General features: G+C 41.6%; 1 protein-coding gene across 8 annotated transcripts in view; it reads left to right on the forward strand.

Annotated features, from left to right (window-relative positions):
- The window catches only part of LOC149168035 (bifunctional bis(5'-adenosyl)-triphosphatase/adenylylsulfatase FHIT-like), a 241,940-nt gene that overhangs the window by 199,843 nt on the left and 28,371 nt on the right, over positions 1–13,726 (forward strand). The window lies entirely within an intron of this gene.

Genomic DNA, 13,726 nt, shown 5'->3' on the forward strand with positions numbered 1-13,726 from the left:
CCAGAAAGGGTTTGTCCTAGTTTTGACGCTCCAAAATTGACCCCAAATGCTTGGCCCTCCTCCACGTGTAAAAGATGTAGCTTGTAGCAGATGCTGCATTTGCTGCTCCGCCAAAATGTTGGAAAATCCCCCATAACACTCCCTTGGACTCCACCTCAAGTTTTAGGCTCAAACTCCCTTCACTCCTCAACTCCCAAGTTTGTCTTCTCCAAGCACTGCATAGTCCCACTGCTGCTACTAGTGTCCTCCACACAGATTCACACTCCCACTGTTGGAACAATCGGAAAAGGATGGAACTCCCTCCCTTGGTTGGCATTCAAAGTCCATCGAAGCAAGGGTTGAGATCTCCGCTCAGAGACACTCGTGTCCTAAACAACACTTGCAGACTTAGCTTTTGCTCAAGCATGCTATGTCAAAGACAAGTTTCTGAATAGATGAATGAATGAACAAAATGAGTGCCTCTTGCTCTATTTATAATTCGTGGCCCCTTCTCTCCTTATGGTCCCCACTCTCTGTCTGTCTCTCTCTCTCCCCTAATTCACATTCCCTTTTCTTTCCTCTCTCCTCCAAGAGTGTGAGTTGCTTCCTTGGGTCGAATTTTTCTTTCTTGTGGTCCCCACTTTCCACTAGAGCCGCAATATTCCCTTTTCCTCCTAAGTCTTGTTGTCGAAATTGTGTCCTCTCCCCAAACTCATTTCTATCAAAATTGGGGATATTACATGGTTCAGGATGGAGTCGTGAAGCTACAATGTATCTCCATTGATGAACAAGTAGTAGATGTATTAACTAAGTCCCTTCCTAACAAGAAACTTGAGTATTTGTGAGACTAGCTTGGGCTTGTGGATGTCTCCTCCCTGGTTGAGAGGGAGTGAGGATGGACACCATGTTCTCCATGTGTCACGTACTATGGCAAGTATTAACAATCGTAAGCCTAGTACATGAACATTGGTAGGGAGAATTATGGATTAGATAAGCATCAAGGACGTACATTCTTGAGTCATGTATTGTGGTTGACTGTTAGTTTTTGTAGCATTAGATGGTGTTCTAGTCTTGACAGTTGTCAGAGAGGCTACGAAACACTAGGACTCCAAAACCCAGAAAAGGTTTCAGGAAAATCCACGTAGAAATGCCTTAATTAAGTTAATTAATCAGAAATTAAATTTTTCCTAACTCTAACTTAAGGAAAATGATTAATTAATAACAATTAATTGAGGAAGGTGAGACTTCTCTAGAAACTCACACGAATCGACTAGGAAATCATATCAGCAATTGATTAAACTCACACGGATCGACTAGGAAATTATCTCAACCATTGATTAAACTCACACAGATAGACTAGGAAATGATCTCAGCCATTGATTATGTTTTAATATTGGCCATTGGAGTCCCATAGTGAGATTATAAGAAGTCGATGGGTAGATGGAGAAGAACACTCGAGATCGATTTCCTTGGGTAGTTCGACTTTCCAGAGAGCAACAACATTCTGCCAGAAGAGTTCAAGCCAGAGACAGGAAGCAGAGACAGAGAGGGGTAGAGACAATGATTCTGGAGGAAGTCTTCTAGTTCCGGAGAGTCAGTTGCAGGAGGGCCGAGTTTCCTCAGTGAGGATACGCAGTGCTAGCGCAAAAGCTTTATAGGCAGAGTTCGATTTGGCCAGACAGAGAGTCGATTCAGTTGTTGGAGTTTGGGAGAATTTCCGGAAGAGTCCAGTGAGTCATTCTCAAAGGCTAGATTGGGTAGATGATTTGATCAGTTGCAGTTCCAGGCAGAGCGTACAAGTGCATTCGTAGATTTGATGCAGAGGTTGATGTAGGGGTTTCGTGGAGCCCATTTAGAGCTAGTTTCAGAGCTGGATCAGTGCTCAGTTAGACAAAATTTGTTTCACTAATTTTTGTGGCCGGTTTTCCTGTAGTGGATTGCCAGTTTGGCATCTAGTTGTACTCATAATTTTTCTCATTGCTACTTATTAATAAAACCCTCAGCGACTACATCGGTTTTCCCATATTGGGTTTTTCCGGGGGCTTTTGTCCAAAAATAACAATGTTATATTTCTGTGTGTGCCAATATTTTCTTAGTTTCCAGTTTATCTTCCGCAATATTTATTTTTATGAAGATTGCAGTGTGATTAATTTTGTTGTTGCCGTAGAAATAAACTGCTAAATTAATTTACAGTTAGAAGAATTAATTCCAATTACTGCAATAGAATTTCAGTACTGAAATTTTCACATGGTATAAGAGCAAAATATGATCAGATATGAAAGCTCAAAAGTGGAAGATGAAAATTCATTGTTCAGAGGGAGCAGCAGGACGAATTTTCTAGCAATTGTGCAACACCTAACCAGATAGTGCAAATTGCCGGGTAGTTCGATTTTCTAGTGCAGGGTTGCAAAAAAATTCGGTTTCCCAGATTGAGTAATTCTAGCAGGTAGAGGGAGTACCAGTAGCTCAAATTTTCGTTGAGCAAATCCCTTGTTTTGGCGCAAAAGGGTTTTGCAGCAGCAGAATCAGCGTTGGGTGGAAGAGAAAGTGCACACATAGAGGGAATTTCTCTCAAATGATTTCTAGTTGCAGACGACAGTAGCTGCAAGCAAATTTTCTCACTCCAAAAGGGAGTGCGAATAGTAGAATTAACAGTCGAGCAAGAGAAAGAGGGAGATTTCCTTTCCAGTTTTAGATATGGCCACAACGGGCTTAGAGATTAGGATAGGTTGGAGGGAGCCTCCAACTATGTCATCTAAAAGGCTAGAATGTCCTTCTTGTTAGATGAGCATGGCCTGAAGACCTTTGCAGAGAATGTTGTGGCGGAACCTACTGATGCAAACCAGTTGAAGGAATTCAAGAAGGAGTTGGCTAAGGTGAAGCAGATGATCCTGGATGGAGTCTGGGACCATATATTCTGGCATATATTGGCCAAGAATACGACCAAGGAGATGTGGGATGCTCTCGCACAATTATACCAAAATCCTTTCGAGTAGCGGAAGATGTTCTTGAAAGAGAAGCTAAGGAACATTAGGATGCATAAGGGTGAAGGCATTGATCCCCTTCTCACCAGAATTCAGGAAATTCGAGATCAACTTGCAGCTATTGGGGAGGCACCTTAAGATATAAAGATGGTGCATTTGACACTGAACAATGTCTCAAAGGATTTAGAGATCTTCATCCAAGGCATCTTAGGACGAGATACTCTACCTAGGTGGGACAGGATGTGGTCAAAGTTGTAGTGGGAGGAGATGAGGTGAGCACTTGTGAAAACCTCCATCAACGGAAGTAGCAGTAAGTGTTTGAAAGGTGAGAAGGAAGAAGAGAATGTAGTCCTTGCATCAAAGGGTCCTATTCAGGGACAAGGGGAGAAAAAGAAAAAGAAGGACCTATCGAAGGTCAAGTGCTTTAGGTGTGCTGAATTTGGCCACTGCAATACTCAATGTCCTCAAAGGAAGAAGGACAAGCAGGACCAGGCGGCAACATCCACAGAGATAGGCAAATTGCCGTCTAGGCTGGAGTTAGATTTTGCTATGTTTGGAGCTATACCTCCAGGAGTGAGTTAGGGTGATATGGAGATATAGTCCCAAGAGTTGCGCAGAGGATGAGTAGGGTCCATTGAGGTGTCTTCCTCATGGATCATTACCTTGCTATAGGGGCCCGTAGTATTTAGTGGCAGGATGGATCAATGTCAGTGATGCAGTCAGATTCCAGTGTGATAGTTGTAGATTAGTTGCAGTCAGGTGCTGAGGAGTGCGTAGCAGTGTTGACGACAAAGAAGGAGGCTCTGTGGCAGAGTTAGCAGCAACGCAAATTCCTTAGTGGACAGTGTAGAGGCTAGTAGCAGTCAGATGCTTAGGAGACAGATGCAACACAAATACAGTTGATTCAATATTTCAGATGATTCTCAGTTGTAGTAGTAGCAACAAAAATTGAGAGGGAGTTGCAATGCAGATGTAGAATTGGTAGCAATATAGGTTGTACAATGCATTGTCAACAACAAAACAAATGCATTTGTTTGGTTTAGCTATAGTCAATGGTAGATGAATCAGAATTGTGCAGTGGTTGGTGGGAAATGGCAAGCAGTCACAGTGGCTAGACATCAACAACGTGTATGGGAGGATGATGTAGAGACAGGGTGTTGTAGTAGTATGACACTAGAACACCTTCCTTGCTAAGAGGGAGTGTTAATTTTTGTAGCATCAAATGGTGTTTTAGTCTCAAAAGTTATCGAAGAGGCTAAGAAACACTAGGACTCCAGATTCCAGAAAAGGTTTCAGGAAAATCTGCCTAGAAATGCCTTAATTAAGTTAATTAATCAGTAATTAAATTTTCCTAAGTCTAACTTAGGGAAAATGATTAATTAACAACAATTAATTGAGGAAGGTGAGATTTCTTTAGAAACTCACACAACTAGGAAATGATCTCAGCCATTGATTAAGTTTTAATCTTGGTCGTTGGAGTCCCACAGTGAGATTATAAGAAGTCGATGGGTAGATGGAGGAGAACACTCGAGATCGATTTCCTTGGGAAGTTTGACTTTCGAGAGAGCAACAACATTCTGCCAGAAGGGTTTGAGCAAGAGAAGGGAAGCAAAGATAGTGAGTCCAGAGGAAATCTTCCAGTTCCAGAGAGTTAGCTACAGGAGGGCTGAGTTTCCTTAGTGAGGTTGCACAAGCTTTAGAGGCAGAGTTCAATTTGGCCAGACATAGGGTTGATTCATTTGCTGGAGGTCGAGATAATTTCTAGAAGAGGCCAATGAGTCATTATCAAAGATTGGATTGGGCAGACGGCTTGATCAGTTGCAGTTCGAGGCAGAGCGTACAAGTGCCTGCGCAAATTTGATGCAGAGGCTGATGCAAAGCGTACAAGTGCTTGGGTTACATGGAGCCCATTTAGAGCCAATTTCGGAGCTGGATCAATGTCTAGTGAGACAAAATTTGTCTCACTAATTTTGTGGCCAGTTTTCTGTAGTGGATTGCCAGTTTGGGCATCCAATTTTTCTATTAATTTTTCTCACTGCTTTGTCCAAATCACTGTTTTACGAAACGGCCGTATCGGTACGGAAATGGCTGTTTCGTTCCGTTTCTTTGCAAAATTTAATGACCGGTGGCTGACCCGGTTCGGCTGGCCGAGTCAGCCAATGACTCGGCCGAGTCATAGCTGACCCGGTCAACCCGGCCGGGTCCCGTCATGACTCGGCCGTTTCAATATAAAACGGCTGTGGCAGCGTATTTACCCAAAAAAAATGATTTTTTTGCTGATTTTTGATAAAGTTGGTTAGGGTTTGTGGAGCTGAAAGGGTTATTGTGATTTGTTTAATGCTTTTGGGGTCCATTTCCCCTCCCAAACTCTATTTAAGACAGCCAAATGCTCTCATTTCACTCACAACAGTCTTATGCATTTGAGTGAGAGTCTTCTTTGAGAGTTAGTGAGCAGTTCTTGAGCTTGTTTTGGAGCAGCAGTGAGGAGTCTTGGAGGAGCATTGTAGCTGGAGTGAGGAGCTTCTTGGGCAGCCATTTGGAGCAGCATTGAGGAGCTGATTTTTGGAGCAAGCTTGAGGAGGCAGTTTGTGCTTGGAGGTATTTTTTTCCACCCTTACAAATCTGTTTTAGCTTAGTAAATTTTAGTTGCATATCAAGAAAGCTTAGAGAGTGTTTTTTGTCAAATAAATGAACATTGAATCAATTTTTTTTTTTTTTTTTTTTCATTTTCAGATTGTTTTCCTAGTCAAAAAATGGCACCTAGAGCAAAAGATCCTGCTTGGGCATATGTTGAAATGGTTGATAATCAGATGTGTTGCAAGTTTTGCCATAGGAAAATTAAGGAAGGTCCTGGGGGGATTAATAGGCTGAAACAACACTTGGCAGGGATTAAAGGCAATATTACTGCATGTCAATCTGATCAAATTGGGGAGATTAGAAAGAATTTGTTGGAAAGCTTTGAAAAATTTAAAGAAGAAAAGACTAGGCAAAAAGAGATACAGGCTGAAATTGAGGAGGAAGAGGGAGATACAAAGAATGATGGCTGCCAACCCCCACTATGAGTTTGAGGGTTCTTCCTCTATCCCTCAAACTGATGCATCAAACCCCTTCCGTTATGTTCCTCCCTCTTTTGCTTCTGTTCAAGATAAGGGAAAGGGTAGAATGAAGGGTGATGGGACTATCAAAAGTTTTTTCACTCACTCAGGCTCCTCTCCATCAGATGCACATGGTCCTGAAGTTAGTATTAGTAAAGGTCTTGCTCAGCCCACTTTAGATGACCATTGGAAGAAAGAATTGAGGGAGACTGCTTGTGACTACATAGCTAGATGGTGGTATGATGCTGATATCCCCTTTAATGCTGCTCGTTCACCATATTATGAGCCTATGTTTGAGGCCATACATGCTGCTGGAAAAGGCTTCAAAGGCCCTACTATGCAAGAGCTAAGGGGGTTTCGTTTGCAGAAAGAAATTCAATCAATTAATGAGTATTTGCAAGATTTCAAGGAATCATGGGCAAGAACAGGGGGTGTACCATCATGTCAGATGGATGGACTGATCAAAGAAACCGTACCATCATAAACTTTCTTGTCTTCTGCCCACAGGGAACCATGTTTTTTAAATCAGTTGATGCATCTGATAAGGTAAAAGATGGCCACTTGTTGTTTCAGCTATTGGATGAGGTTATTGAGGATGTGGGGGTGGCTAATGTTGTTCAAATCATCACTGACAATGCCTCTAACTATGTTCTTGCTGGTAAACTGTTAGAGGAAAAACACAAGACCATCTTTTGGACCCCATGCGCTCCACATTGCATAGACCTCATGCTTGAGGATATTGGAAAATTATATTGGGTCAGAAACACTGTAGATAATGCCAAAAGCATAACAAAATTTATCTACAATCATACACTGGTTTTGAGTCTCATGAGGAAACACACTGGAGGCAAGGATATTATTAGGCCTGCCATCACTAGATTTGCTACACATTTTTTGACATTGCAATCTATGCTTTCCCAACATAGACACTTGCAAAAGATGTTTTCCAGTGATGAATGGAATCAAAGCAGTTGGTCTAACAAACCAGAAGGCAGAGAATTGAAAAGGAAAGTCCATGATGAAACTTTTTGGAGAAAGGCAGCAGAGATTGTGAAGCTTGCTGAGCCACTAGTTAAGGTGTTGCGGTTGGTGTGGTGTGGGAAAGGTTGGCTATGGGCTTCATTTATGAGGCTTATGGATCAGGCAAAGGAGCAAATAAAGACAGCATACAAGGATAGAGTGGCAAAGTATGGGCCCATTTGGGCAATCATTGATGAAAGATGGAACAATCAACTCCATCGCCCTATACATGCAGCTGGGTATTTTTTGAACCCACGGTATCATTATAAAGCTAAGGAGTCAGGAGAGCTTTGAGGGGGGAGGTCAGAGATGGACTGGTTGATTGCATTGAGCGCATGGTCCATCGGAGGGCAGTCTGATCAACTGCTGATACATCAGCAGGTCACATCCTTTAGCAATGCAACAGGTACCTTTGGGGAAGAACCTAGCAAAGATTGCAAGAGAAGTAGATGAGCCAGGTAAACAAAATTTCATGTGTTTCAATTTCTTAAACGGTTTTTACTCTTTTTTATTAAAGTTTGTTAATCATTTATAATTTGAAAGTTAGATATAATTTGTAATTTTGTTGAGCTTCAGCCTTCATCTAACTCATAATTCATTACACTCCTATGTTTTTTGCAGCACAATGGTGGGAGGCCTTTGGTGGCCAGTGCCCTGAATTGCAAAGGTTTGCAATTCGTATTTTGAGTCAAACTTGCAGTGCATCTGGGTGTGAGCGCAATTGGTCTGTGTTTGAGAGGATTCACACAAAGAAGAGAAACCGTTTGGAGCAAAAACGGTTGAATGATCTAGTTTTTGTCCAATACAACCTTCGGCTCAGACGGAACCAATTGCTGAACAAAATACCTGATTCAGATCCCATTGTGTTGGAAGACATTGATCCAACATCAGATTGGGTAGTGGAGAGTCGTCTACCAGAGTTTGATCCTGATGAGGATCTTGATGAACTTGATGTTGGAGATCCACTGCAGCGTGTTCAGTTGAATGCAGATCCCAATCCACCAGCCTCAGTCTCACAACCAGCTAGTAGGACTCCAGTTGTAGGTGCTTCCTCTGCTCAGCCACGACAGAAGCGCAGCCGCATTTCTACTCTATCTCAGCTTGCATCTGCTGCACAGCCTAGTGGTACTGGCACCACTTCTACAGTTGTAGTTGGAGACGATGATGATGAGGAGGAGCCATGGGGCCCCTTGTCTGACTCTGATGATGATGATCCAGAGATTGGTCGAGATGATCTTGGCTCCTCTGGCAGTAGCTACTAGCCTACTAGCCTCCTTGGTTATTTGTATTTTGTTTTGACTCTTGAGTCTTTGATCATGTATGACAGACTACAGTTGACTATGTATTTACTATTGCCATTGGGTACACCGTACCATTTTGATATAATGGATTGGTTCATGAGCCTACTTTGAATCTTGATCATATGTTGTCTTCCATGTATATTATAATGTTGTGTGTTTGGATTCTGGAAACTTGAATGAAAATCTTTAAAATTATGTTTAAAATATTTAAAATTATGTTTTTTTATAAAAAAAATAAATATTTAATGTATTTTTTACAACGACCGAGTCATTGAAATCGAGCCGGCCGAGTCATTACCGAGTCCGAGTCCGTTTCCGAGTCGATCCTCGGCCGAGTCCAAATCCGAGTCCGAGTTGTAAAACATTGGTCCAAATGTGCATATGTGGGCTTTCCTTCATATCTACTCTTTCCCTTGTCCGATTTGAGTGATATTTAGGTTGATTTTGGTCCTCTCGAAAAAGGGAATTCAATGCAATCATCATATCCATCAAATGAACTGTTCAGAGTGGAATTTGACCGTAGTTGCATATTTTAACACTCCCTCTCAAGTTCTCAACTAGGGAGAATTCCACCTGTCAATATCTGAACATCATGCCATGTATATCTTATCGTCATATCATGTCCTATCTCTGGTCAACTCTATCTGATGAAACATTCTCGAATCTAAAGAAGAAGAATCATTAGGGAGCTAACGCTTCCACCCTCTACATCGTTGGAGAGCATATCTCAATCCGAAACCACATCGGGGAGTACATCTCAACCTAGAATCTCATGGGGGAGCTAAAAATCTCTGACTCCATATTGAGCAATAGGTGATGTAGGGGAGCTACTACTCAACCCATCCTATTGCCTACCGATCTTCCCAATAATGATCCTCAAGGGTCATGTGGTAGAACACTTGTATCATAATCCGAGCTTGGGCAAGATACCCAACTTATCTAAAGGTAAGGATCACACACCCCCAAGCCTCATCGACCTGTTGGCCAGACAGGGAGGGACAATCCCAACAAGCCCAACTTGTGTGTATGATGCCAACTGGGATATACTCTGCAAAGACCAATATAGGGGAGCTACCACTGCAACCCTATGGGTAACAGATAGGGGTGATACCATATTGTCTAGAGATCCCTCAATGCAAGGAGCCCTCTATATCAATTCCACAGCCTGGGAGCTCAAATAGGGGTGAAGAGTTGGCTCAGTGTCCGCAATCAACGATGACCCTTATTAGGAGGGGTCACATCCATCAGTGCAAGCTACTCCCTGAAGACCAATAACTTCCCTTTTTTACAAAATCTTGGTGAGAATATCTGCAATCTGTGCATCTGCCGATATGTGATGGAGTCTAACGACTCCTCTTTGTAATATGTCTCGAATGAAGTGATATCAAATCTCTATGTGCTTGGACTTGTCATGAAATATGGGATTCTTTGCCAGACAGATCCCACTCTTGTTGTTGCAATATATCACTGTAGTGTCTAGGATCTACTCAAATAGCTCTCCAAAGAGCTCCCTCAACCAAACTGCTTCGTAGCTAGCCATGCTAGCGGCTATATACTCTAACTCGACGGTACTCAATGCTATTGACTTCTGTTTCCTGCTCATCCAAGATATCATGGCAGATCCAACGCTAAAACCACATCCAAACGTACTCTTTCTGTTGATAACATTTCCTGCGCAATCAACATCGGTGTATCCATGAAGTCGAACATCTTCCACATAATATCTTAGACCAAGTGTGATCGTCCCATGCAAATATCTCAAAATGTGTTTGGCAGTGATCTAGTGTGCATGGAGAGGCTCAGTCATGAATTGACTCAACGTGTTCACTGCATAGCATATGTCCGGACGGGTGTTCACTAGGAACAGCAGAACCCCAATCAATTGTCTATACTCAGATAGATTCGCCAAATTGGGTCTGACAACTTCTCCACATAACTTCTTGAAGTTCATTTCCATTGATGTGGGTAGGGACTTGCATTCTGTCATTCCAAATCTTTCCAATAGCTTCACAACGTATTTTTCTTGTGAAAGGAAAATCTCTTTGGGCCTTTGCCACACCTCAAGGCCTAGAAAGTAGTGCATGAATCCAAGGTCCTTCATCTCGAATTCAGAGGCTAGCTCTTTCTTACACTCGATCATCAAGGGCTCACTACTTATCAAGAAACAATAGTCAACATATAAAACCAAAATCAGCGGCATACCTTGGACTACCTTGAAGTAGAGGTTGGGATCGACATTGCTTCTTATGAATCCTAGCTTCACCAAATCACTGTCTATGTGGACGTACCATGCTTTGGGGGCTTGCTTCAAACCATACAATTACTTCTTCAACCTGCAAATATGTGTATTTTGATCCTCTACTTCAAATCCTTGTGGCTGCTGAATGTACACTTCTTCTTGTAACATACCATGGAGGAATGTGGTATTTACGTCCATCTGATGAAGGGTCCATCCTTGACTTGTGGCAAGGGAAACTATCGAATGAATGGTTGTATATCGAGCCACAGGTGCAAATATATCATCATAATCTTCTCCCTCTTGCTGTGAGAATCCTCGAGCCACGAACCTTGCCTTGTATTTCGCAATGCTACCATCAATTCCATGCATGATCTTGAATAGCCATTTTGAAGTCACCACGGATTTCCCCTTTGGTCTCGACACAACATCCCATACGTCATTCTTCATGATTGATTCATATTCTTTGGCCATAAAATCTTTCCAATCTTGTTCCTTTTTTACTTATTCGAATGTGGGAGGTTCCACTTGAATCATAATGCTCATGTTTGCAACATATCCCTGGTACCTGCATGAATTCTTTCTTTCTCTAAATTATCTTCGAGTGGAAGCTCGTCTCTCATCCTGTAATGTGTCTCAAAGCCAAAGTGGCCTCTTCCTGGTGGGAGGATCACATGGAGGATCTAAAGGATCCATGGGCTCCATGGGATCATCAACAATATTTGTCTCAAATTTGGGCATGGAAGGACCATCTAAAATATCCATATCATCATTCTTCTCAGGAGGAGGAGGTAGAGGAAGGTCCCTTGCTTTTCCAAGGGCGACATCTTCATCGAATGTAACATCCCTGCTAATTTCAACCTTCCTTTGACCAAGAATATATATTCTAAATGCTTTAGAATTTTCACAATATCCAACAAACATACCTTTTCTTCCTGAGGCTTCCAACTTGTTCCTTTTGTCCTTTGGCACATGAAAGTATATGGGGCAGCCAAAGATACGGAGATGACCAACATCGGGCTTGACACCTGTGAATACTTCTTTGAGAGTCTTGTTATCCAATGCTTGATGAGGCATCCTGTTTTGAACATATACAGAGACATTTGTTGCTTCTCCCTAAAGGAATTTTGACAACTTTTGATCATGGAGCATGGCACGAGCAACTTCTATAATGGACATGTTCTTTCTTTCAGCCACTCCATTTTGTTTGGGAGTATAGGGCACAATTGTCTCTTTCTTGATTCCTTCCTTCTTGCAAAAATCAATGAACTCCTTTGATATGTACTCTCCACCATTGTCGGACTTGAATCTTTTGATTTTCTTTCTTGTTTGATTTTCGATCAAAGCCTTGAACTCCTTGAATATTTCGAAGGCTTCATCCTTGTGCTTCAAATAATATATCCATGTATTTTTAAAGAAGTCATTAATGAAGGTGATATAGTAGGGATGGCCACCATTAGAATGCACGACATCAGGCCACATATGTCGGAATGAATGAGATGGAGAATATCATGTCTTGTTCTCGCTAGAGGGGAATGGTCCCCTTGTCTTCTTTCCATTGGCGCAACTTGGACATATTCCATCGTGTTGAACTTGAACCTTGGGAATCACTGAGACCAATTTCTCCAATTTTGGAAGAGCATCATAATGTAGATGGGCCAAACTTTGGTGCCATAGCTCGCTTAGATGATTAGTATCATGGACTAATCCTAGAAGTCATCTTCCTGTAACCTTGTAGAGCCCTTCATATCTTGATCCCAATGTGAATCCATCTCTCATAGGTGATCCAACAGGCCAAGTAAGAACCTTTCCCTTGATGAAGGCAACCCTCATCCCTTTGTCTTCCAAATCGGATATTGATACCAAATTCTTCTTTAACCCTAGCACATACATCACATCATGGAGCAAAATAGATGCCTCAGAATTCAAATGAAATTTGACGGACCCAAAACCTTTAACGTGATGAGTGGAGTTGTCTCTAAGAATGATTTTCAAGATTGACTCCCTCTCTACCAAATTAGAGAGAACTTCCTTATATCCAAATAAGTGATGAGTGGCCCCACTATCAACCAACAAACTATCCCACAAATCCAGAGGAGATGAACTAGTAAGGGAAGAAATAAGAATATATTTAGATTGATTTGCAACATTACTTTCATACTTGGAGAATATTGACTTCTTTTGATGACGATATTCTTCATGATCACTTGGAGCATCTCTTCTTCTTCTTTCATCTCTTCCATTGCGGTCGTTTCTTTGGTCATCTCTTCTTCTTCTTTGATTACTGAACTTGTTGTTTTTGCTCCTGGTTTTGTAGTGTGGTCCATTGTTCTTCTCGAGGCAATCTCGAGCATAGTGGCGTTTCTTATGACAATTGTAGCATTCGATGTGCATGTATTCCTTTCTTCTGTTTGTATTTTGAGGAGGAGGTTTTCTTGAATTTTATGGACCTCCTTTCCCTTTCTTCTTCTTTTTATCATTAGTGATGAATGCAACGGGCTTTCCTTCTTCATGCTTTTGAATCCTTCCTCTTGATGTCATCCTTGATTCTTCTTGAGTGAGCTTTCCAACAATTTCATCGACTGACGGGAGGAAATTGTTGTTGTTTATAGTAGCAATGAAGGTTTCCCAAATAGGAGGGAGACCTCTTAGAGTCACGTTCACCAATTCCCTGTCAGGCACAGATTCCCCAACTATTTGTAATTGATCTCTAAGACAAGATATCCTCATTATGTAGGATTGCACAAACTCTCCTTTGTTCATCTTGGTGTCTTTGAGTTGATCTTGCAAGGAGATGATTTCATTCTAAATGTTGACTTCATACATGCCAACTACCTTATCATACATGTCCTTAGACCTTCTCAAGTTCCCAATATATGCAAGTAAATTATTTTGTAAACCATCAACTATAATTTGTTTTGATTTTAACTCACCTTTCTTTTGCTTGTTCTTGGCAGCAGCGGAAGCATTCTCCGGAGGCTTAGGCACTTTTCCTTGAATGTAGTCCAAAACATCATTGTTGCTAGCTATGATCTCCAACCTAACTTTCCATGCAACAAAATTGGATGAGTCACCCAACTTCTAATTTTCCTTGAAGAAGACATCTTGACT

The sequence above is a fragment of the Pinus tabuliformis genome, chromosome 5_1 (assembly GCF_031772625.1).
Source record: "Pinus tabuliformis cultivar Carrire ecotype Pingquan chromosome 5_1, CPIR1, whole genome shotgun sequence".
NCBI classification, from domain to species: Eukaryota; Viridiplantae; Streptophyta; class Pinopsida; order Pinales; family Pinaceae; genus Pinus; species Pinus tabuliformis.